The sequence below is a fragment of the Lepeophtheirus salmonis genome, chromosome 7 (genome assembly GCF_016086655.4).
Source record: "Lepeophtheirus salmonis chromosome 7, UVic_Lsal_1.4, whole genome shotgun sequence".
Lineage (NCBI taxonomy): Eukaryota > Metazoa > Arthropoda > Copepoda > Siphonostomatoida > Caligidae > Lepeophtheirus > Lepeophtheirus salmonis.
In genome coordinates, this window is record NC_052137.2 from 33389506 (window position 1) to 33414007 (window position 24502).

Genomic DNA, 24502 nt, shown 5'->3' on the forward strand with positions numbered 1-24502 from the left:
TCCGATTAATCGTCCCATCACTAATTATGAGTGAATAAAATAACCTTCCCCCCTCTTTCATTGACTTATTTTAATGGGCTTTTACACACACACACACACACACGCACTCATGGGGATTAGGGGAATATTTAAAAAAAATATGAATCAATTTGGTTATGGATACAAAAGAAAAGTGGTTGAAGTAGTATAATGGGAATATTAATATACGAGATTGTCAATATACATATGTATGTATATCTTAAAAGAGATGATTTATATTTATAAAATTCTTAGAATCATATATTATCTAGGAGGAAGAACTTGAGCTTGACCCCTTTTGCAAAGAGGAAATGCTTTTGTATCATATTCTAAGGCTTGAACTTTGATCCAAACTTGATTGACGTATATAAAGAGTGACCCATAAGTTATGCAGAGCTTCAACAGTCAAGAAAGTACATTAATATTTATTTTTCGAAATATCTTTTTACGCCATTGCTATCAACGGGAAATTTCCTTCAAAATCAGTGCCAGTTCATTCCACATGGCAACTATTTGCAGCAACTACTGCTCCCAAACGCTTCGGAACTGCATATTTTACACTCTGTATGGATGGTCTCCTCCGACATGCTGTCCTATGCGGAAACTATGGCGGCCTTCAAGTCGTCGACGCTGCGCGAGGAAGTCACACTAATCTTCTTCTCTAGAATGGGCTATATGGAGAAGTCCATTACGTTGAGATCTGGGGAAGAAGAGGGGCCACATGTCCTTGCTCCAAAAGTGCTCGAAAGTGGGTTGGAACTACTCTGGCCCAGTATGTGAATGTGCTCCGTCCTACTGGAAGCAGTAAGCCCCTTCCCAGTAACGTTTCTTGATCCAGGAAGTACTTGGGATGGTAAAATGTCCAGATAGACAAATTGATTGACCTTCATACATTTGGGAATGAATATCCAGGGTGTTTTCGTCCTGATGGCGTTTTTTGGATTTTGAATACGCTACGCACGTTCAAGGGAATGTCCTCGTTGCTCCGGCTCAGAACCTGGTCGTTGTGGTTGTTGTAAGCCAGCTATAAGGGGAAGATCTTTTTGTTAGTTCAAATGATTGAAACGTGCGTACAATAATTGAGGAATTTCGAAAGTACCTTCGCCAAGGCTTGCCTCTTGGCCATTGTTGCCTCGCTGAGAAGCTGCCTCTTTTGTAAATGCTACGGATTCATCCTCAGGTTCTTCCTGACCACCCTACACATGGTTTCTCAAAACGTACAAGCCTCATGATCCATTTTTCTCAAGGAGCGCTTCTTTTTGCGATTGAATTTCAACCTCCTTGTCTCAATCAACATCTTTGTCTCAATCAACCTCCTTGTCTCAATCCACCTCTTTGTCTCAATCAACCTTGGTGTTCTCATGGACTTCAAGCGACCACTCCACATCTGAGAAATTCCTCAGATTACCAATTCAATAAAACAAAATCACATAGGGCGAGCTAAAAAATACCGGACTTTCATCACTACTGATTAGCATCCCTGAACACAACATATAATTTGATATCTTTTTCACAATGTATGCGCGTATGTAGAAGGAGGGAAAGGGGTGTGTTGACACAAAAGTTATTTATATTACTCCAGATGTTGAAGTGATATTGAGACTTGATTTCTTTTTTGCAAGCTACAAATTAATGTACAACTTTTAGCACAAGTTTCATAAAGTATTTAATAGTCGTAATTGTAATACCAATTTTAATTTTGTCAATTTTTTGTTAAGGTAACCAATGGCGTCGCTAGATTGGTTATAATAAAGAAATCTGGCTACTAATCACATACCTGGCTAGTTATCCAAATTAAAAATAAATTCTTGTTGTTCAAAATAACTGCAAACATTCTAAATAGTTTTTGAGTGTTAGCCAAAATAAGTTGGGCCACACTATTGAAAATTGGCTTTAATTTTAATTGGACAAAAGATAATATAAATATGATAAAAGTAATTAAAATCTGAATATTTTTAATCATACATATTATAATACTAATGACTGTAATTTGCTCATCAATTCCGAGCTATATTTTTAAAGTTGCCATCCAGACTGTTGGTGGTAATCCTCCTTATCTGATCGAAGTGCTCAAGAGTGATTTTATTTTTTACCCCATTCACAAACACAAATTGTACAAATTGCTCAATTTTAATATTAACGAAGATCTCAAAAATCAAATGGGGTATAAAAAATCTGTCGGTTGTGCTCAGACAGGATCAGAGTTAAAAGGGAACGTAAAGTTCCAAAGGCAAAGGTAAACAAAGGATTTCTACAAAATTTGGAAAAGTTGAATAATGTGTGGACGTCGGAAAAAAAAAAAAAGAATCAAAACATTCTTTTGCAACATTCTTCAAGACATTTAGTAAATTATATCCAATATGAGCTTCTTTTTTGTACCGGTTATTTCCATTTTTTTATGTATGTCAAGAGTTGGATCTTTTTTTTTATCGATTGTTTTACGTAGATTTTTAGCAATGAGGAAGATTTTGTTTTGTCCATGTCCTGTTTTCCTTTGGAAATTATTGTCCCAGATGGTCCATTGAAATCTGAACACTTACTAATTCAATAATCAGTGAAAGTTGAGGGATAGAAACTAATTCCTATTTCGATATATTAAAGCATAAATAATTACTAACAAAAATAAACCTGAGCTCTCAGGCCTACGTACAAGTGGAGTAAATGCCACTTGAACGTGATTGAGGAATTTCAATTCGCGCACTCCAAGCAGTTGGGTGTCTCTAGGACCACGTCTACGCCAAACCACTCATTATACTCCTAAAATGAAAGGCATGTAGTGTCTTTCATCCAAACACCGAGGCCCTCAAAGCCACTTTCAGCCAGGACTGGGATACCTTGACAGAAGACTATATCTGCAGCGTGGGTCCCAGGCCTTCCAGCGCCCCGTGGAAGCCATCATTACCGCTACATTAATGATTAAGAGAGCTCAAACACACATCTATTTATTGTTTATTAATTTTCTTGTAATTCTATTGTTAATTAATAAATTAGATCTTTTGAAAGTTTAAAATTCAAAGTTGTCATATATCTGGCAGCAGGATGGAACACAAAGCCACACAGCAAAGAAGACACAAAAGTGGCTCTCTTAAAACCTGGCCGACTTATTGTAGAGCAAAATGTGGCCCCATCTTCCCTCGATCTCAAGTCTCTTAACTATGGCATCTGGGGTGCAATTGAAAGTAAGAACTGAAGGCTGCCGTAGACCTGGAGGGGGTGACAATGTCTAAAGACTTCTTCGTCCCGAGGGTGTACTCTGGCTTCAAGAAGAAGTTAGTGCTGTTTGTGGAGGGCAATGCTTACCATTTGAGAAATAAAAGTTAAAAAGCCTTAATAAATTTTCATATTAAATTTCAACGAATTTCCTTTTGAAATACATGAGTTATCTGGTTAAAAATCCACATGATTTCTTTAGTGATGGTAAGAGTTTACCAATCTGTAAATGCAAGTAGAGTACAAATTTGACCCTCATATTTGTTAAAAAATATATAAATCGATTTGTATGTTTCTATGTTTTTTTATTAACAAGTTATTTTCAATCGACTCAATTTCATTTTTTTATATAACTTTTTTTTTCCAATGATATTTAGGATATATTGTTTATATAATTTGACTTATGATGCAATCTCAATTAAAATCAAGCCATATGTTGACAAAAACAACTATATTAATAAAGAAAAGTTTATCTGTGTATATGTTTGAATCATTGAACCAAATGAAGGCATTTTTGATCATAACAATTGAGTCAATGTAGATATCGCAGTCGCTTTGCATGTATCATTGAGCGTGTATACAGGGTGTACTGTACGTAGTGATCCCTGATGTATATCCTAAATATACTTTGATCTAAGAAATAACAATGTAGTCGTATTAATGGTATATTGTAGGCATGTGTAGTGTGCATGTACACAAGGAGAACTGTTTTTCTTGGGAACAGGCTACCCCCCCCCGTTCAACTATCCCTCGCCCTTTAACCCGACCAAATACCCCTGAGCCCTTTACAACCCCCCTTTCCTTTTCTATTTTTATTATTGATAAGTACAGTTAGTAAATGATAGGGGCCAAACTAATAAATGAATGTTATGGTTGTCTGGAACGGTTGTTGAGCTATAAAACTTTCAAGTTCGATACGGAAAGTAATTGTGAGTTCTATTAATCATCTAAATTTTTAATACTAAAATAAATAAAAATAAATACTTAAGCTGATTATTTAACCATAGACATGATATATAAGATACAAAAAATATTTAGAATAATACCTAATTTAATTGCCTTAGTCCCATGACAAAAAGTCCGTAAAACATTGAGTTTTAGTAGGTTATTTATACGAGGAATTTAGGGATTGATTATATTGAACATGTATACACATGATGTTATAATAAATAACTCAAGTAATATCAACGGCATATTTGTAATGGAAAGATTCAAAATATTGACTTAGATGCATAAAATTATTATCTCGTATTTCATGAGAGATATTAATTAATAATAGTACGTATCACTAATATTTACGTCATTAAGTTAAATCATGGACTCTTTGGTTAAATTAATAATTACGTTTGTATAGTTGTTAAAGGGTTAAATGTTTGGTCGTATAGTTGTTATTTATTGTAATAGGGGGTGAATTGCTGGGGGTAGATGGTCTGGGGGGTGAAAAGCTTGGGATTAAAAGGAGGTAGCTGATCTGGGGTTAAAGAACGGGGGTTAGTTGGTCGGGGGGGGTTAAGACCCTTACAACCGTTTTTGTTATTGCTCTCTGATGTATATCACAATGCTTGCTTGCAAAAATTAATTAAGTCTCGTAAGGATTTGTATGTAGGATACAGGGAGCACTGTTTTTGTATTGATCCATTATTTATCTCTCTCAAACTCTTATTATTAGTCTTTCATTCTTGAGGTGAATACACGTCTTATGAATTGAAAATTGAATTGAAAGTATTGAGTGTGCTCATGAAAACTGGAGAGTAATACTGATGATTCCGTTGGGAGTTAGCTTCCATATTAATAAAGCAAATATTAAAATTAATTTAATAATTAAAGCGGTTTTTTAGCCGACGCCTAATTACTCCGAACAATGCCAAATACCACCGCTAGTTCAATAATAAAGTAGAATCGATAGACTGGTCAGGGTATTTTACGAATGATTAAGAAAAAATAAAGGGATCTTTCAGATGAATGCATGGATTGGCCTCTTGGTAGGCAAATTATATGAATAGAATTGAACGCCTTTCTATATTTTTCTCGATCATGAAGTAATGCATAAAAAGTTAAGAGAATCTTTCAACTGTAAATTACTTACTATGTATGTATATTAGACTAATGCTGAAAGAAAACATACTAAGTATATGCAATGTTCAGATTAGTGATGGAACGATTCTAAAAAAATTCCGATGCCGATTCAGATCCTTTAATAGTATATTTTTATTTTGCATAACTTAGAAAAGTAATAAATAGTTAAATACCAGTCATAAAAAAGAATCGGAATTACAAATTAAACATTCTTTTCCCGATGATGATCCCAATTCCAAAAAAAACCCATCCGATTCTCCGATTTCCTATTCCGATTAATCGTCCCATCACTAGTTCAGAATAATAAAAAAAAGTGAAGGAGACAGGATATAAATATACTTAAGCCCTTTGGAATTACTTTATACAAGTGCAGGGAGTAAGGTTCAACGTGCTTTCTTGTCAATACTTTTCATCTAGGTACTTATACAACTGTTACATACGACTCTTCTTAATAATAGTCATTTTGTTGTCATCTGTGGTCCTAAACGAAGGAGGAGTGATAGGAGGTAAGATCTTGTCCTGGAACTTTTATCATTTGTATTTAGTCTGTATAACTATGAAATGGGGGATTATGTTGATTCATGAGTTGAATCATTATTGATCCATAAATTAAAAGAAAATATTTTGCTTGTAGCTATAACTGGTGCAAATTTGCATTTATTAGATAATAGAGCCTAATATAAAGAGAGTGCAATCCTTGCAAATGCCGTAAATTTAACTGCATAAACACTTTATTTATAGAAAGGGTCCAACTAAATGAAAAGTTTATAAGACTTACCTGGAGTGTATTATGTTTACATTTATTAAAAAATAGACACCAACTTAAACAAAGTTTAATACATATGGATACCTTAAATTGAACTAAATTATCACTTAATATATAGAAGGGGTCCAGCTAAATTTTAAGTTTATAAGACTTACCTGGAGTGTGCCAAATTAAATAATAGAGGCTAACATAAAGAGAGTGTTATCCATGTGGATACTGTAAATTAACCTAAATGACACTTAATATGTAGAAGGGATCCAGCTAAATGTTAAATTTATAAAATTACCTGGAGGATCCAAGTTTGCATTTATTAAACGCTAGAGGCTAACAGAAAAAGAGTACAATCCAAACGAATTCCGTAAATTGAACTAAATGACACTTAATAGGTAGAAGGGATCCAGCTAAATGTTAAATTTATAAAATTACCTGGAGGATCCAAGTTTGCATTTATTAAACGCTAGAGGCTAACAGAAAAAGAGTACAATCCAAACGAATTCCGTAAATTGAACTAAATGCTACTTACTATATAGAAGGGGTCCAGCTAAATGTAAAGTTTGAGACGCTTTTTCAAATTTCAGAGAAGTTGTACACTAAACATTCTTTCTACTTATCTCTAACACACAAAAAGTTAAAATGGGAGGCCTATTTTCATACACTTGTAATTGAGCTATATTTCCCCATGTTCAGAGTAATACAGGCCATCAAAGTTGCATAAGTATAAATGAAACTAAATTTATTAACTATTTTTATTTAGGCACTAATAAGGTAATATTGCATAAACAGTATTATATGATTTGATTTTAAACAGTACATATAATATGGACAAGTGTTTATTAGGCTAAATGTAGGCTACTTCCTACTGTCCAAAGTTTGACACATCCATGCTAAAATTCAAAGTTGTGCCAGCTCTGGATGCAGCTCCTAATAATGGGAGATCTGTCCAAAGTTTGACACATCCATCCCAAAATCCAAAGTTGTGCCAGCTCTAGATGCAACTTCTACCAATTGGGGATTTGGAAACCTCCCAACAATATATGAAACATCCACAAAGCCATGGCAAATACTAGCCCAATCAGTATGTCTCATTGCCTCATATATAGACCATAGAGCCATTTTATATATTTTATTATGTTGCTAAAAAAGAATAGTATCTTAGAAACTAATGCTTTTACCACATTGTATTTTAAGTTTTCTATTTTATCTTTGGTTGCCCAACAAATTTAATCCACAAATACAGCGCAATTAAAAAATCTGTCGAAAAAAAAGATGTTAATAATAATAAATAATAAACATTATAAGTAACTATAGAATGATTAGATTTTGCATTTTTTTTTTTGAAAAAATACACATATCAATAGCTTTTCTTAAAAAATTAAATTTTTTAAGAAAATTAGTATGAAGCAGCTGGTATGATTCGGTTCTTCTCCGACGAGAAGATCTTTTGTCTGGATACCCAGGTCAACAGGAGGAATGCTAGGTAGATTGAGTGTGACCATGAGGATGCCCCAATCATAGGAAGGACCATGTTTTCAGCCTTAGTCCACGTCTCCTCCTTGTATCCAGCGAGGGTGATATCATGAACCCGCACTTCTTGTCCAAGAAGCAAACCATCACCAAGGACGTCTACATGGATGTCCTGAGGGACGTTTGCAAATGTGTGGATGGACCTGGTGGCAGCTGGAAGGCCATATATCTTCGGGGCTCCGGTCAACACTTCCCATCTTTGGTGTATGGACATGTTTTCGGCAAAGGAAATGTGGCCTCTGATCCGAACCCCTTGGACTACTATGTTTGGGGCGTCCTAGAGAGAGAGAGTCCAATAAAAGTGAGCAACATGGACAAGTATCCAGATTTGTAGCTGTGGTTGAAGCTCGATGTGGTTTGTTTGAGTTATTGACTTCACTGTGGACCCCTTCATCTAGCAGCAAAAGATTTGTGAATTGCTGAATTAATTTTAGAGATATAGTTGTAATATACATTATCCTTACATTTTCTGGATTTAAAATCCCTACCCTATACATCAGTTCAAAGCATTTAAGGAAATTAATGTAAGAGTAGACAAGCATATGTTTTTTATAAAGTGATGTTGTTTGTGAAGCGATAAAAAATATTATGCAATACAATATCATGACTATTTCATTTCATTTTATATATTTAATTTGAGAAATAGGTAAAATGTAAAATTAAAAATATATTATGAAGCAACATACATTGTTCACATATTTAGGGAGATTAATTTTCTATGGGTAATGTGTATGTAAAGTATATATATATGAAACAAATAGCAAATTGTGTTTTTTCAGACTTTGTACTTACTCTGTAGAGCACTATGTTCAATTACATATCTCTAGGTTTCTCTTTAGTCACTCTACTCATATTCCTGGGATCATTTTTCATTATTTTAGTAGTGACTCCCAAATGGATTTAGCGGCTGTATATACTCTTGCAATATAATTTTTTCAATGTACATATGTACAAATATTGAATGTTTTTATAAAAAAATGCATTGACAAAAATACGTTTACTTTTTTTACAACGTATCCTCCTTTTTCCTCACGGACGACCCCTAAGAAACAAAATCCTTTGTGTAATATCATTGCATGATAAATTGGGGGCTATATTATTAGTGTGAGACATAATTGTTGTGGGTAATATCCTCGTTAAGCAACATCATTGTATGCTATATGATTGTGAGTAATTTTATTGCAATACAAAATTATCATTTGCAATTGTGTTACAATTTATATTATATTCGGACGATAAAACTATTGAGCGATGAAGAAACATGTATGAAAGAACACATTTAATGTCACATAATACGCCCCTGCCATCAGGTTATACAGGTGAACTACTGGGCCCCAAGGCAGGTTACACTAGTACGCTAAGCTTGAAGCTATAAAACAGATTTGGCCTTCGAGCCCAGTGGTTCACCTCCACAGCCCGTGAGGTGGGGTGTATTATAGCATATTGCAAGGGATCATTCATACTTAGTAGGTCATCTGCACAATCTGTGGGCCAAGGGGGATTATAGATGGTTAGAAGGGGTCCTTGATGCTCAAAGAAGCCACAACGGTGGAATTTGACAAATCTCGGATACCATCAGTTCACATGCAGAACCTGTTTTATTTTTAACAAAGAAGGTTAAGTTAAAATTAATTTCGATATTAATAAATAACTATACAAGTTAGTCCATTGAGAGATTTATCAAGGCTTTATAATAAAGATTGTTCATTGGGTCTCTATGTCGGGGATTTTTCTACTTCTAATTGAACAATCAAGAAACTCCCAGCAACTTCTTTTTAGAAGCAAAAACAATGCAAGAGAAATTAACTAATTAAATGAAGGTCAAAGAAAGCACAAATTTTTGAGTTTTTATGTATTTTTAAACTATTTGTAAAATTATATCGCAGATAATGTTAAAACTATTTGGTATGGAATGACCCAGTTCCAATGTTTGATAAAATAGATAGCGTTGACACAGTGTTTAACTAAATTATAGGGAGAACTAACGGATATTTCAAGAAAGTTTTTTTAGTTTTTCAACTGAGAATAAATGAATAAATTTAACTTTAACTCATTCGTATCCAAGCAATCAATGTGAAGAACACTAATTAGAGGAAAGGAAGAATAAACTTCAACAGCTGACAACCAAATATAGTGTACATTTTTGGTGTTTGTTTATGAGGTATCACCGTGTGGAATAACAACTTTTTATGTAAATGTGGCTCCAATCAGTTATCAAGATAAATAGAATGAACGTTTGATATGAATCATATCATTTTTATAACTAGGATTAAGTAATAACAAATACTATAAGCTTTTTAAGATCGGAAATATCCTCCGGTTCATTTTTATGATCTGTAAAAGCTTAGGTACTGCAAGCTGGCTAAGATATTTTCGAATAATATGATTTATAACGTATCGAGTACTTTAGATCCAGGTCCAAGATCCACCTATCTCTAGACTGGACTGGATGAGACTATGGTCCTAAATAAGGAATGACACAACATTATCCATGGGCCAATATCGACTACTTTGGAGATCCCTGATATTTATTATAAACTGGCAGAAGTACCTGGCATTGTCTAGAATAATTAGGTGACGGTTAATAAACAACTTTTTCTTTAACAGTATAGAATATAACTGCCCAAGATATCCTCAGTTTTTATCTCCGTTTTTAGGAACACCCTCACATGTAACTACTCAATACTTATATCAATTCATATGACGTGTTCTCTCCTCAAGAATGAAAGAATAATGATGAGAGTGTTCACAAAAATAAATAAATAATAATAATATGATGGGAGGACCGTTGAGTACTTTAGTCTTAAGAGCACTGACTGTTATAAACAAAAAAATCATTTTAACAAAAAAGTGTTAATATTTAATTCAGATCTTAACATATACTGAATATGCACATGATTTATGATATATATAAGATACCAATCAGAAAATTAAAGAGAAACATTGCTCTTGTTATCGATTCACACGCCTGCAATATTACATTATTTTGTCTTATATACATACATGTTAATCCAGTGGGTTTTTTAACTGTCCCGTTAATTGGTAGTATAAAGAACGAATTTGATTTTCCTTAGGAGTTGTCCTCATTATTTAATTCCTGAGAAGTCCTGAGACATCCTTTCCTAAATAGACTCAATTATATTCAAAACATATTTGAACGTTCGAGTATGCTTATAAAAGACGGAGCGTAACCCTGAGGATTTGTTGTGGAGATGTAATTGTAAGTCCTTGTTGGAGTAGAATTGGGGGTTCGACATCGGAGTACTCCCAGCAAATGCTTAACTCCTTTTCTCCTTCCTCTCTTGTCATAGCTGATTGTAGCTGATCGAATAAGACATCATTAGCATTATTTTTCTCTCCTCCAAAACATTCTTCAAATTGTTAGTGTTACCATGTTGATTTTCGGTTTATTTTTTTAACATGCCCATTCCACATTGGATTTTCACCTATGCTTATATCCAAAAAATATATATTATTTACTTCAGAGAACACTATATACAGTGCACTCGGTGACTTGTTGTCATATTTACAGGCATTCAGACAGACAGGAGTTTGGCTAATTTATATAGTTTTGAAATAGGGGAAGTATTCTTGGTAGATTATTAAGGAGTTAAATGCAGACTAGTACTGCATGATGAAGTCAAACTCTTAATTTAGAGTAATGTTGCAAAAAAAAAAAATATATATAATCAAAAATTGTCTGTGGATGAAAGTAAAAGAATTGCTCAAAAAAAAAAAAAAAGTAGAGTTGAGTGAAGCTATATTTTATTCTTATTCTTCAATTAATAAGTTTTACATACTTTATCATCCAATAATGAGAAAAGTTTTCTAATTTTTCTCCCTTTATTTTGATTAATCTTTTGGACAACTGGGAGGTTTGCTATGTACATATTTATTACATAGATGAGAATGCACTATTTTTTTTTTTTTTTTTTTTTCATTATCCTTCTTAAATTCATAGTAATATAGTAAATGTTTACTTTTGACCCTTCCATGATTCTCTTCATCTTCTTCCATGTAATCATTTTTTGAGTAAGAGATTTATCTCCTCATATAATACATAATATGTTGTACAATACTGTACCTACTCTTTGACTTGTACTCAACAATGTATTCCTTAAAATCCTTCTCCCAATTACGCATCAATATTAGTATCCTCCATTAACTTTTGTAAAGACGTACGAATAAATGTAGATATATGTATATTAGACTGCTTCAAAATGCAGTCAGAGTGGAATTTTGAATAAAGGACAGTACTTTATAATTGTTTGAATCCATTGAAGATCATGTATATAAATAATGCTTCTGAGATGTTAATATTGATAGAGAGAATTAAGGTTAAATATTTTGGAATAGTGGGATACGAGATCGGGTCAATACGGCCTTAAATTTTTGAAGGGTACATTTTATAACTTTGGCCACACGTCATACTTTCTCTTTTTATTTTGAAATTGGAGACAGTGGCTAGTTACAATTCAATTATTTGCAACTTTTTAATAATATGGAAATAACTTTGTAAAGTGAAGAATATTTATTGTTGGAGGAGAATGATCGAGATCACAATTGCTCGAATAGGTTTCTACCCTAAATTAAACAATCATTTTAGTATATTTCTATTTATTTATTTTTTAGTAATTCTAAAGAGTTAATGGATTTGATGAGATAGAAGTTCCTCTCCATGATACCTATAACGTTCCTCCCATAATTATACTGTTATGGGTCGTGGTAAATACAAGAAAAATCAGTTGTGCTCTACTTAATGAGAAGTTATATTCTTCATCCTCATTCCTCAGTCCATAGATCGACTCACAACCTCTTCCACATAATTTGCTTTCATGATCATCCAAAGTCTTAATTGTCCTAATATCTTGAAAAATTCGATAAATACACATAATCGTCAATAACTTTGGAACGGATTGAGGTAAATAGCTCAAATTGGTATCATTATGTTGGTTTAATAAAGATGCTTCATATGGCCAAAACTCCAAGGTCAAGATTAAAGGTCAAAGTCCCATAAAATTTCAAAAACATATAATTGACCTTGTCTTTGGACAAATTGAGATACCGAGCTGAAATAATCTCATTGTGGCCAATATTAAAGGATGAATGCAATAAATATAATTTTTTTATAAATACAACATGTTAAAGATCACAAATTTTTCATTCAAACATAGAGAAGAAACAATATATCATTAACAAAAAAGGACGATAGGCCGAGATTTGCGCTCCTCAAAGAACCCATTCGGAATAAAGGTTGAATGATAAAATAAAGAAAAAAACTTGTTCAGTGTTCTTAAAATCTTTATATTTCCTTTATTTTGCGACATTTTTTGCAATGTTCCATTAACTAATCAGATGAAGTTGCACTGATTAAGAATCAGTAAACATTATAGTAATACATCTTCTCCATCTGGCCTAGAAATCTCGTGTGAAATCCATATTGTACATAATATATATTTATTTCTCTTGGAATGACTTGGGCGCGAACCTACACACATTGAGTTCAAGATAATAATTTCTCCGTATCAGGTTGTCTATTGAGTTACGTCACTTCCATTTGACAAATTTTATTTATCTAAATTTTCTTAGACTGCCCCAAGTTAAGAGAAAATGCGTTTCTCCATTCAAATTTCATTGAAACTGAATTTTGAAACAGTCTAATGTGTATATATGTACATATAATGTTTTTATTTATTAATAGCTTTTCTTAAGTTAGACGATATGAGATACTTATACCTACATATTACCTTATAATACATAGATACACGGTATTTTGTGTTTTACGTCCTCTGTCTAGCCTTTTATTTACTTAAGTACATACATGGCTAATATATCTTTTAAAATCACACAACCTCTCTACTAGCCCCATAATTGTTTTGATTCAATGAATTATTTTGTTTTATCTCTTTAAGGTAAAGTAATCCATTGATAAAAAAGGTTAATCAAGATACGATCTTCTCCAATACAAGAGAAATATGATGACCAACGAAGGAACTGATAATACATGGATACTCCTTGAAAAAATGTCTTATTAAATATAATAAGATTTAATAAGAGGTCTTTTCCTCTTTACTCACTAATAAATGAGATATGGGCTTAGGTGTAGAATCTGACAGGAATAGAAGTGGATTATATGTAAAAAAATCCTCTTGGCCTTTGACAAAATTGAATCACACTTAATAATTGCTTTTGGAGCACTCTTTCAAGTTTCACCCCCAAAAAAACGAAATTTATCGACAAAATCGTTCATCGTTCCAGAGCTCCATGATTTATTACTTACATCACAAATGAGGGTTTTGAATGAGTCTGTGTGTTCATGATTCATCACTTTTTTAACAAAAATTTATTCTTCTGTTTCATTATTTAATGAAAGAATGATTTATTTGTAAGGTCCCTTTAACGAGGTTGGGTGTATAGTATAGAGAGTGTCTATTTGAGAAGAAGGGGGGTGTTAGCATAAAAAATAAAACTATAATAAAAAAAAAATGTATGACATGTTTTGGTCGATTTAAGTAAATTTGAAAATCAACTTAACCAAAAAAAAAAAAAAAATCCTACCTCTCATGAATAATAAATAAGTTCTGGACACTCTGAACATGAAAAAAAGGAGGACTGGTCACCATGGATATAGTTAAAACTCTATGTATTTTGATCAAGGGCGGCCTGACAGTATGTCCAGCCCCCTCCTCATTCAACAAATACTACAGTTGAGTGGTATACTCTAAGGCAGGGGGTATCAACCTTTTGTATCTGAAGGCTCACTTGTGTTTGTCCAAACTCTTCCAAGGTACACTTTTCTAAATAAGGGAGTAGAAAACCTAGGATGTTTATTTATACAACAAATAATAATCTGGGCCGTAGATATGTGTTGTGCCACTCTGAGCTCTAATGAGTAATATACATATCCTCAGATTCTTGAAATAACGCGGGATCAAGTTGTTGTGATATGAATGAATGGTTGACACACCGAGTCATGATGAAAGCTTTGTAAAATAACAAACACCATTTCAGATTGAAACTATAAAATCCCTCCCTCCTCCATTATCATATTTCTCATCTATGGTTATACGCAAAAAAATAACTCTGTCTGCCTGTGTTTCAACCTCCTTCAATTGGCTTTGGTTTTACAGCAGCTGGCATCGTATCTTCTTCAAAATTTACCTGTTCACTTTGCTAAATATTAATAAAAGTAATTTATTACCACTGCCTTCGAGGTACATTAGATGGTGCTCTGCGAAAAACCCTGTTCTAGTGGGTGGTTATTTAAGAAGTTTCATCACTTAGAAGGAGGGAGGGGAAACAAGACGAAAATTCAACTTTTCTAGAAAAATAACAAAATCAATATCACTGTTGCCACTGACATTGATCTATAAACAAAATATAATATTCCTTCCTTTTAAATAATTAAAGGTTTTTTTGAAGTTAATTGTTATTAGAATTATATTGAATTAAAAATTGTTGAAAAATTAGTCAATTTAGGATAGGGGTAGTACTGTGTGAACTTTGGGTCATATTTTCAAAACCAGATAGCCTGTCTTTTTTTGGTTGTATTTTAGTCCAATTAAGCCAAATATGAAAAAAAAATTGATTTTTTTTATTTTGCGGTTTGCACCCTAAAAAACTGAAACGAGCCATAATTTCCCCTAAAAATTCATCATGTCACTTTATTCTTCAATAAAATCGGCAGTAAACCTCTCAAAAAGTTGTTTGATGACTCTATTCTTACTAATTATAAACCAAGGATTCCAAATGTGGGATTAGTTTTGTCCGATCTTTGGTAGATTTAGAAATTTCTGAGAAAATGTTCAACAGCAACCCATTGTTTCACTAATTAACTGTTAGTTTTTAATCTTTTTGTAAAAAAAATCATCCCCCAGCTTAAAAATTCTTTACTTGTATGACTGATGTAAGCTAGTTGTACCTCTAAATATGTTTTTTTGCATTTATATAAGCACAAATTGCAAGTATTACTGGTCATTAGGCATAGCTCTTGTGAAAATAATATGTGAATCAGTGTTACTATGTTGTATATAATATCTAATAATAGAAAATAATGTTCATAATACTTGTAAAAAAATTGAGTGGATCAATAACTTTTATTTGACCTTTTGAAGTGATGCCTTCTCAAACATAGAATTGATGGCATTATGATTTCTTAGGGAAAATGTCATAAATCTGTTATTTGAAACATCCCATTCACCATCTACATCACACTCCAGAATAGAAGCTTAGTGCAAATCTGGAGTGTCTGGTTTTCTAGGATGTTTCCATATGAAATTGTTACCCTTTTTCACTCTTGCAAGATGATCCAATTGGAATGTGCCATCATCATTCCTGTTCTCATAAGAAGCAATATACCAAGTGTTGTATTCACCCTCAGTGTTAAGAGTAACAGTGTACTTTCCAATTTCAATTTCCATATCATCTTCAGCTCCAACTTCTGCCACATTACATTCAAGAGCTACCTCAGCATTTCTGTTTGTTGGTAATAGGGCACTAGAATAAGAAGATTCTTTGGAAACTCAGCAAATCCTGTACAGATTTACCAACTAGAAAAAACCACTCCGCTTTCTATGTCATATTTTACACATCTAAGGTATTAGGAAAGCTGACAAATGTGATACTTTTAATAGGATACCAAAGCCAATTGGGAGGGCACTAGGATTTTTATAATTTAAGTTGACTGCAAATTTTATCGTCAACCATCTTGAAATAAGACAAAACTACTTTCAATTCATTATTATCTCTACAAATCCTGTTATGTCATGTCATCAGTATATATATATTTATTTAATATTATAAATCTCTAAAAGTTATCCCATATCCATCATATTTATATGATGATATAAATATGTCCATGACAAACAGAAAAGGAACAGAGGGACATTCTTAACTAGGTTCTGAAAAAATAAGACCACTCTATCGATCTCCCTTTCTCTGTAATAATTAACTGATGTTCCTTAAAAATTGAATTAAATTTACGCTTTGCCAAAAATCGTTTTAGCAAAAGGAGAATATGCTCTTGTAAAATGGAATCAAACTTTTTTCTAAAATCCAAGGTCAATATAGATCCAGTTTTTTTCCTTATGTTCACGGAATCAGTTGCAAATTGTATATTTATGGAATATTTGAAAATGATGTATGCTTGAGAAAATATTTTTCATAGTAGGTTTTTTCTGATTAAATCTGATATTTTTCATAAGTTTTGTATTTCTGCCCTACGTAGACCTAAATATCAATTATGCAGAGGATTCGTACTCTTGGCAACAATTATATCGAACAAGGTAATTGGTAGGAATTAATCCAGTGTGGATCCTCGATTCTACTCAAGGACTTGGAATTATAACTCCACACAAAATTTTCAAGGTTACTCTCAGTCTTTTATATGCATACACGAATTTTCAATTAGGTTTTGAATTTAAATGAATATAGTAGGAAACGAAGTTCACTACTCAGGATTAAAATCATTCTTTAGATTTTTGATTTAAAAAAAAAAGAAAAAGGTGTGTTCATTTTAACTCTCCTAGTAAAGTCAGCGACAAACTATTTAACAGTTATCAATGAATTTATTAATTATCATATCCTGAAATAATTTTCTTCTATTCAAGTTGAAGGGAATTGCAGCATCGAATGTCTCTTTAATTCTATGATTTTGGGTCATGACCAAGGAAAGTTAATACTCAAAAAAAAAAAAAAAAAAATATCAACAAGCACTAGATTTACTCATTTTAAATGGGAGGACTCTTATCGCGTATAAACGGACATTTTCGACAACTGTAAAAGTGGGTCACATAAGAGAAATTAAAATACCTGCACCTACTCACTATACCGAGCTTACAACTAAAATTACAGATGATAATATTGCAAAATGAAAATAGGTTGTAGATCTAATATAACTTCACCCCTCACTCTCAGCAAGATATTTGATGATTTTACATAAAATTATTCGCAATTTTAATGAGTTAAAAATCTTTTGTTCTTTTGTTTTGTTATTTTATTGATGTTTTCCCCCCCAAATACGTATTAATATTAATGCAATTTCTATTATTGCTTTATCGTCTTTTTTTAAGTTTGTTTAGGACTTGATTGTATGCTTTGTTGTAGTTTTTTTGTGCCTAATGTCCAACTTTTTTTTATTATTTAAAAGGGAGAACAGTTGTTTTCATAATATCAATCTCTTTTTTTTAGAGAAAATAATGTGGAATTTTGTTATCGAACAAAATAATATCATTCAAATTTTGGGCTACACTGTATAAGTTTGCTCGTAGGTACCTTCTTTTTTATCTCGAAATTGGAGACAGCAACAGGGGATAGTTGAAATTAAATTAGGTATCGCAACATTTTAATAATACAGAAATAATTTCATGAAGCGAAGAATATATTAATAGAATATATGGAGAGGGATCTCGACTTTTTGAGATATTCGGACAATTAGCACTTTGGAAGATCATGAAAGAAAGTGGAAAGTCTCATTATAGGTCTCATTCAATATTTAGGAATCGTGAGATACTAGGTCGGGCAAATAAGTCCATCACTTTTTGAAGGGTACGTTTTATAACTTTTCCTGCACGTCACACTATCTTTTTCTTTCTCGAAATTGGCGACAGTGACTGCTGATAGTTGAAATTTAGTTATTGTTTTAAAAGTAAGGAAATAACTCTGTTAAACGAAAAATATATTACTGGAGGAGAGGGATCCCTACTTTTTTGATATATTCGAACAATTAAGACTTTCGAGGATCATACAAGAAAATGGGACTATTTTTTGAGGGGGAGACTTGGAGTCTATTTGTAGACTAAAAGATGAGGCAAGAGGAGATCATATCTCATTATGTAAGGCACTACGACTTTTTCTTGTATCTGCCTTGAATCGTTATATTATAACTACAACCAAGAGTATCTTGTACGGGAGTTGAACTGTGTAAATCCTTCTCTCTCTGTCCATTTCGGTACTTTTTTTCCTTGATTATCCATTAACTCACTTAAAGAGTGATTATATTAATATATTATATAATTAAGTATCACACATCGCTTCGCCTCAATTGTAGAAATGAGTTCCTTTGTTTTTATCACCGCCAACGAAGTTGAATGGAGGCTATGTTTTAGCCTCTGTTTGTTTGTTAGTCACCAGGATGGATTACACCAAAAGTTACAAATCGATTTTGATCAAACTTGGTACAAAGATTATATATGATCACAGAAAAAGGCTATTAAATTTTGAAAGATCAAAGTTGCACAAAATGTTAAAAATGCATAATCGATCATAACCACTCACTCGGACTTATGGCGGAGGGTTTGAACTCTACCAGTGACTATTCTAGTTAAAAGTTTGCTATAATTGAATTTCAAGAGTGCGCAGTCCCTATCTTCAATTTTGAGATAGAAAGAGTAAGGATAACGTGTGGGTAAACTTATATAGTGTACCCAAATATTGTATGTATATCATATCCAGAATAGTTCCAAAAAAATGAAAAATCAAAGCTGATACAGGTTAAAACGATACTTTAACCAGAAATTTAGTTTCCAAAGTTATGGGCATAGTCATATTGTATTAACATAGTATCTTAATGTAAATATTACCGGCAATGATCAAATTGATTTTTTTATTAAAAAAAACATATATGTTCCAAAATCAAATTATAGATGAGTTGGATAATTGTTGAGACTCAGTTTGAGATAAAAACAAATTAATTACCACTAAAGAGATATTTTCTGTAAGGATTTAGACCAATATTTCGGTTGTAACTTCAGTATGAAATAGTGTACCGAAATCTAATCGTTTTCTAATTGAAGGTAGATTTTTTCTTCTATTCAATTGATCCAGTTGTACACGTCACGATGTTACATCGCGAACACAAAAATTTACTTTTTTTTTGTATATGTACATATGTATTGAATAAGAAGTGTAGAAAATTGTTCAATTACCAACTTGTGCCCAAACGTTTACCATAAAAATGACACGAAATAATATATGTAGAAGTAAAAGTGGGAGTTTATTTTTTATTTATTTTTGATTCCTCACCCTGTATATGCTTCAAATGACCTCTTTTGAAGTAAAAACAGTTGAAAAATAAAGGTGTTATTGCTTTTCAAACAAAATTCATAAAATATACTGTTTTTTTATCTTGAAATTGCATTGATGGGATCCTCGCATATAAAGTAATAGCAATTATTTAAAATGTCCATAAAATTATGCACAAAATAATTATATTTTTATAAGGGTTAATGATTTTATTTTTTCCTTATAAGCTGTATCAAACCCATAAGAAAATACTCTAAAAATTTGAGTCTAAAATTATTGAAAACCAGATTTGGTACGGAAAAACTAACTAGAAATTCATGATGCGGTTGTCAAGTACTACTAAAATTGAATGTGGAATTCCAAAGATATTTAAAGCAGTAATATTTTTTTTGACTTCGGTTAATTAATAATTTCAACATCACAATAGCTAAAAGGAAGAATTGGTTAACTATCAATTGAAAAAGGACCATTTTTTCTGTTTCTTTTTGGATTATAGGTTGCAAGATATGATAAAAGTAACCATGGGATGTTTAAAACACTTAATAATTCATTTGATATTAATTCACCAATGCGCACAATTTGGAAGCACAATGACGTCATCAAAAATGAATTTACAAAATCCGTGTGGAACAATTTTAAATGAGACCGATTAAGATCTATATGCCTTTTTGTGGAACCAATCTAAACCGAATCAGTTCCGTTCAAGATAAATTATATAGATCTCAGAATGGTCTAGGATTTGCAGACCTCTACCCAGCACTAGTTTGCATCATTAAATTGTCCGAAAAGGGGTTCAAGAAACTTCATACATACATAATTTAACAAGTTTATTTGTAGGTATACTCTATTCGTAGGATCATGATTGTGCAGTTTTAATTATATATTGGTAAGAACCTTTTAAACATTAAAAACTTGAACTATAAATTAAGTCAATGCAAAAATGCACTAAGAGAAAAAGTTATATCTTTTCCCAGTTGTAGCAAGTGGTGTTATCATGAAACTACACATTTCCAGTTGAATACAACTACTAAATTGAGAACTCGATAAACCCTTACCTGGACATTTACTCTTGATACGATTAAAAAAACAAGTTTCATTAAATCATTGGAAAAATATTTGTGGAACTATTATTTGAATAAATACAAAGTTCTATTGATTCAATGCATAACATTCAAGCTTTATACAATTATCTTTCATTTAAATATAAAAAAACAAAACAATTATTAATACGTTTACAATATTTATGTACGAATTTTGTTCTTGTGCACGTCATATTTGACATACAAGGTATGAAGACGAAATCTGGTGCTTGGTATTTGCGGATTTTTCCAGTTTATATGATGACAAAATTGTGCAAGGGCTTTTTTTTGTGTGAGGAAATACACATATAACCATTTCAATTAGAAGCCAAAACACCGCCATGGAGTCAATATCATAAGATTTCAAGCCTATTACTAGTGTTGTATGGGTCATTATTTATTCGGTCCAGTTGAGTCCTGCCTTAAGACCGGTCCTATCGGTATTTGGGATCAGTCCTTCAGTCTGTCCGTCCTTAGGACTGTCAGTAACAGAACTGATTAAACAGAGACTAAATAATGTTGAGGGACGTCATCAAGGACCGAACATTATAGGTTTTTAGAACTGATATGCAGGACGGAACTGAACCGTACCGAGACTGAACTGAACGGGACTTGAGTCTTCACTATTGAATAAGGATACTGCCTGGATTGGATGTCCTCGGATTTTTGGCCTCCTAGTTTCCCCGACCTAAAACCTACGGCTTATTTCGTCTGGAGCTACCTTGAGTAACAGAGGCCCTCACGCCACTCAGAAGTCCTCGATCGACTCCATCATTCTGGAATGCAAGAATTTAGATCAGTATCTGATTTCCAGGGCCTGATAGCGGTTCAGGACACGACTGAAGACCGTTATTGAGACCCACGGGGGCAACATTGAGTGAAATATATTCTCAATGATTGTATCTGGCGCTCAGTTTTTGTTTTGTGAATAAATCTTAAAAAATGACCATACATGTATAATTTAAGTTAGATAGATTACAAGCCTGGATTTCAATGTTATTTCCGGTATATGCTAAGAATTAATTTCAATATCGATGTGAATATTTGATATTTGTATTAATAAACATGCATACATTGATAAATATCTCATAATTATTTCTGTTTTGATGACTTCAAAACATTAAGGAGGTCTTTTCCTAAGCTACTTCAATACATGATTTTATCTCTTTCATATATTGTTTTCGATGTTTGGAGATACATTAATATATTATACAGGGTGGAGATTTTAAATCCGGAAAATTTAAGAATAAAGTATATCAAAATTTATTTCCCAAAATTAATTCAGAATTCACAAATCTTTTGCTCATACATAAAGGGGTCCAAAGTCAAGTCAATTACTCAAACAAACCACCTCCAGTTCAGGGGTTCAGATCCAGCCAGTTTCGAGGCCACATTTCCAATCCCTAAAACATACAAGTCGTAAAAATGTTGATTTTTCTGGAATAAATCTTGTTTGAATTACCTATTGGGACAAAGTGCACAATTTTTTTATTTTATATATTTTTTAAATTTGTCAGATGGAGTCTCACTGATTAAGTATAAGTAAACATTATTTCGGTCTTTAAAAAATTATGAGAGCCTCAGACCGGTTTATAACTTCAAGACCGAAACCCAACACTATTAAATACATATACTTTTATTACCTTTACTCCGTCTGACCTAGGAATCTTCTTTGAACTCTGTATATATAATCTATATTTTCTTCTCTAGGATTGACCTTCGTGCGAATCTACGCACATTTAGATGAAGATAATAATTTCTCCCTAGCACATTGTCAATTGAGCTACGTCGTTCCATGCAACAATTGAACATTTTAGCATAACACCGGATCTGTTAACATCAATTGAAGCTCTCTAGCATAATTATCTATCAAGATATTTGCATTCTTGGGTGTGCATCCGCACGGCGGCACACCATAATGGGCTCACGGCTTTTGTATTCGAAGGACATTTCGAGTATTTTGTTTATATATATATACATAAACTTGTACAATTTTGTAAGCCATATCTGATGAGTACATTTTCTTCAACATAGATCTCAGGGTTGCCAAGATATTAAGCTCTGAACTTGTTCCAGATTTTAAAACCCCTCCTGTTTTTTTAGCGGTATATGTATTTAATAGTGTTGCGTTCGGTATTGAAATTCTAAACCGTTCTGAGACGGTCATAATTTTTTAAAGACCGAAATAATTCGACCCTATCAAGAAGAAGTTCGTTTTGGATTGGCTAAATACAAAATTCAGTTTAGATCATTCCCACGAAAAAATAAAAAAGATGGACCGAATTATTGTGTGTTTCCAAATTATGAGCATCGGTACAATGACGTCATATGAACTTAAAAGTTTTTCATACGAATACAACTCGTATAACTGGGTATGAAAGAAAATCTATCAATAGATTTAGGCTGAAAACCCTCTTCTCTATTTGAAATAGATTAAATATCGGTTCACGGTCTGGAATGTTTAAATTTCGGAATAGCAGTCAAAAAAATTACCTATGACAGAAAGGGGGAGGGGAATCTAACGGAATTAGAATGAGTCTGGATACTAGTATTTATAATTAGCAGTTATGAAAATTGAGTGTAGAATGGGCGTGTTAAAAAAAAAACCCGAAAATCTACATGATAACTTTCACAATTTGAAGAATTTTTTGGAGGAGAGAAAGAATAATGCTCATGATGTTTCATTCCATCAGCTTCAATCAGCTGTGACTAGAGAGGAAGGAGAAAATGAAATAGACAAGGACATTTACTGAAATTACTCCAATGTCAATCTTCAACTCTATTCTGAGTCAAATAACCGGTATCGTAGTCAACTAAATCTGGACTAACACTGATCATGTAGTCTCCGTTTCTCCACTTGGTTTCTTGCCAGGGATTCAAATTTTAAATGAAAAGCCGTTATGTCAGAAAAATCCAAAAATGTATATGCTCCCACTGATAATTGTAAAAATGTTTGGGAGGACAGCACGATAGTTGACACGACGATTCATTAAATTAGCTGCAAGCAGCTATGAGATGAAGTTAAGAATACAAACCCCCCCGGCTCACTCCGTATCTGGCAATTATATAGGGAGGAATAACGGTGGTGTCGATCTTCAACTCTACTCTGAGTCCAACCAGGACTTACTCTGATGACTCCACTGCAAATCCTCAGTCTCCGTCTATCTTCCAACAGTGATCATTATATACTTATTGTTCTCTCTTCAAAAATAAAAAAAATAATCATGACAGCTTTTATCAATAGTTTTTTTTTGGTAGCAACTACAATAAGAGCGTCATCTTCATATTCCATACTTTTTTTAATGCCTGTTTATTATTAATTGTGATAAAAATTGTGTGTAGTTTGGGCATGTTAAAAATAAGATTAATAAAAAACACATGGTAACCCTGACAATTTGAAGAATGTTTTAGAGAAGAGTAGCATATCTATCATGGCGTTTGATTAGGTGAGCTACAATCAGATATGACAAGGGAGGAGAGATAGAAGGAAATAAACAAGGACATCAGCAAGAATATTTACAATGCTGATCCTCAATTCTACTTGAAGTCCAACAATGACTTAGAATAACTCCTCAACAAATCCTCAAGCTTACTCTTCGTCTTTTATGTGCATACACGGATGTTCAATCAGGTTTGGAATTTAATTGAATGTAGTAGGAAATGAAGTTCACTACTCAGGAGTGAATTAATAAACACAGCAGCTGAGGAAATGAACATTCATTCTGCAGATTATCAATTTCAAAAACACAGCCAACTTAAAAAACACACGATTTACATCACTACCTATTGACACATTAGAAGGTTCTAA

General features: G+C 32.7%; 1 protein-coding gene across 3 annotated transcripts in view; it reads left to right on the plus strand.

Annotated features, from left to right (window-relative positions):
* Positions 1-24502, plus strand: part of mnd (L-type amino acid transporter minidiscs) — a 74641-nt gene that overhangs the window by 8849 nt on the left and 41290 nt on the right. The window contains exon 1 of one of the 3 annotated variants that reach the window (XM_040717082.2): positions 5766-5810. The exons of the other annotated variants lie outside the window; for them this stretch is intronic. The gene's annotated coding sequence lies outside the window, so the exon portion shown is untranslated. Of the gene's footprint in view, positions 1-5765; positions 5811-24502 lie in introns of those variants that run through there. 3 annotated transcript variants of the gene reach the window in all.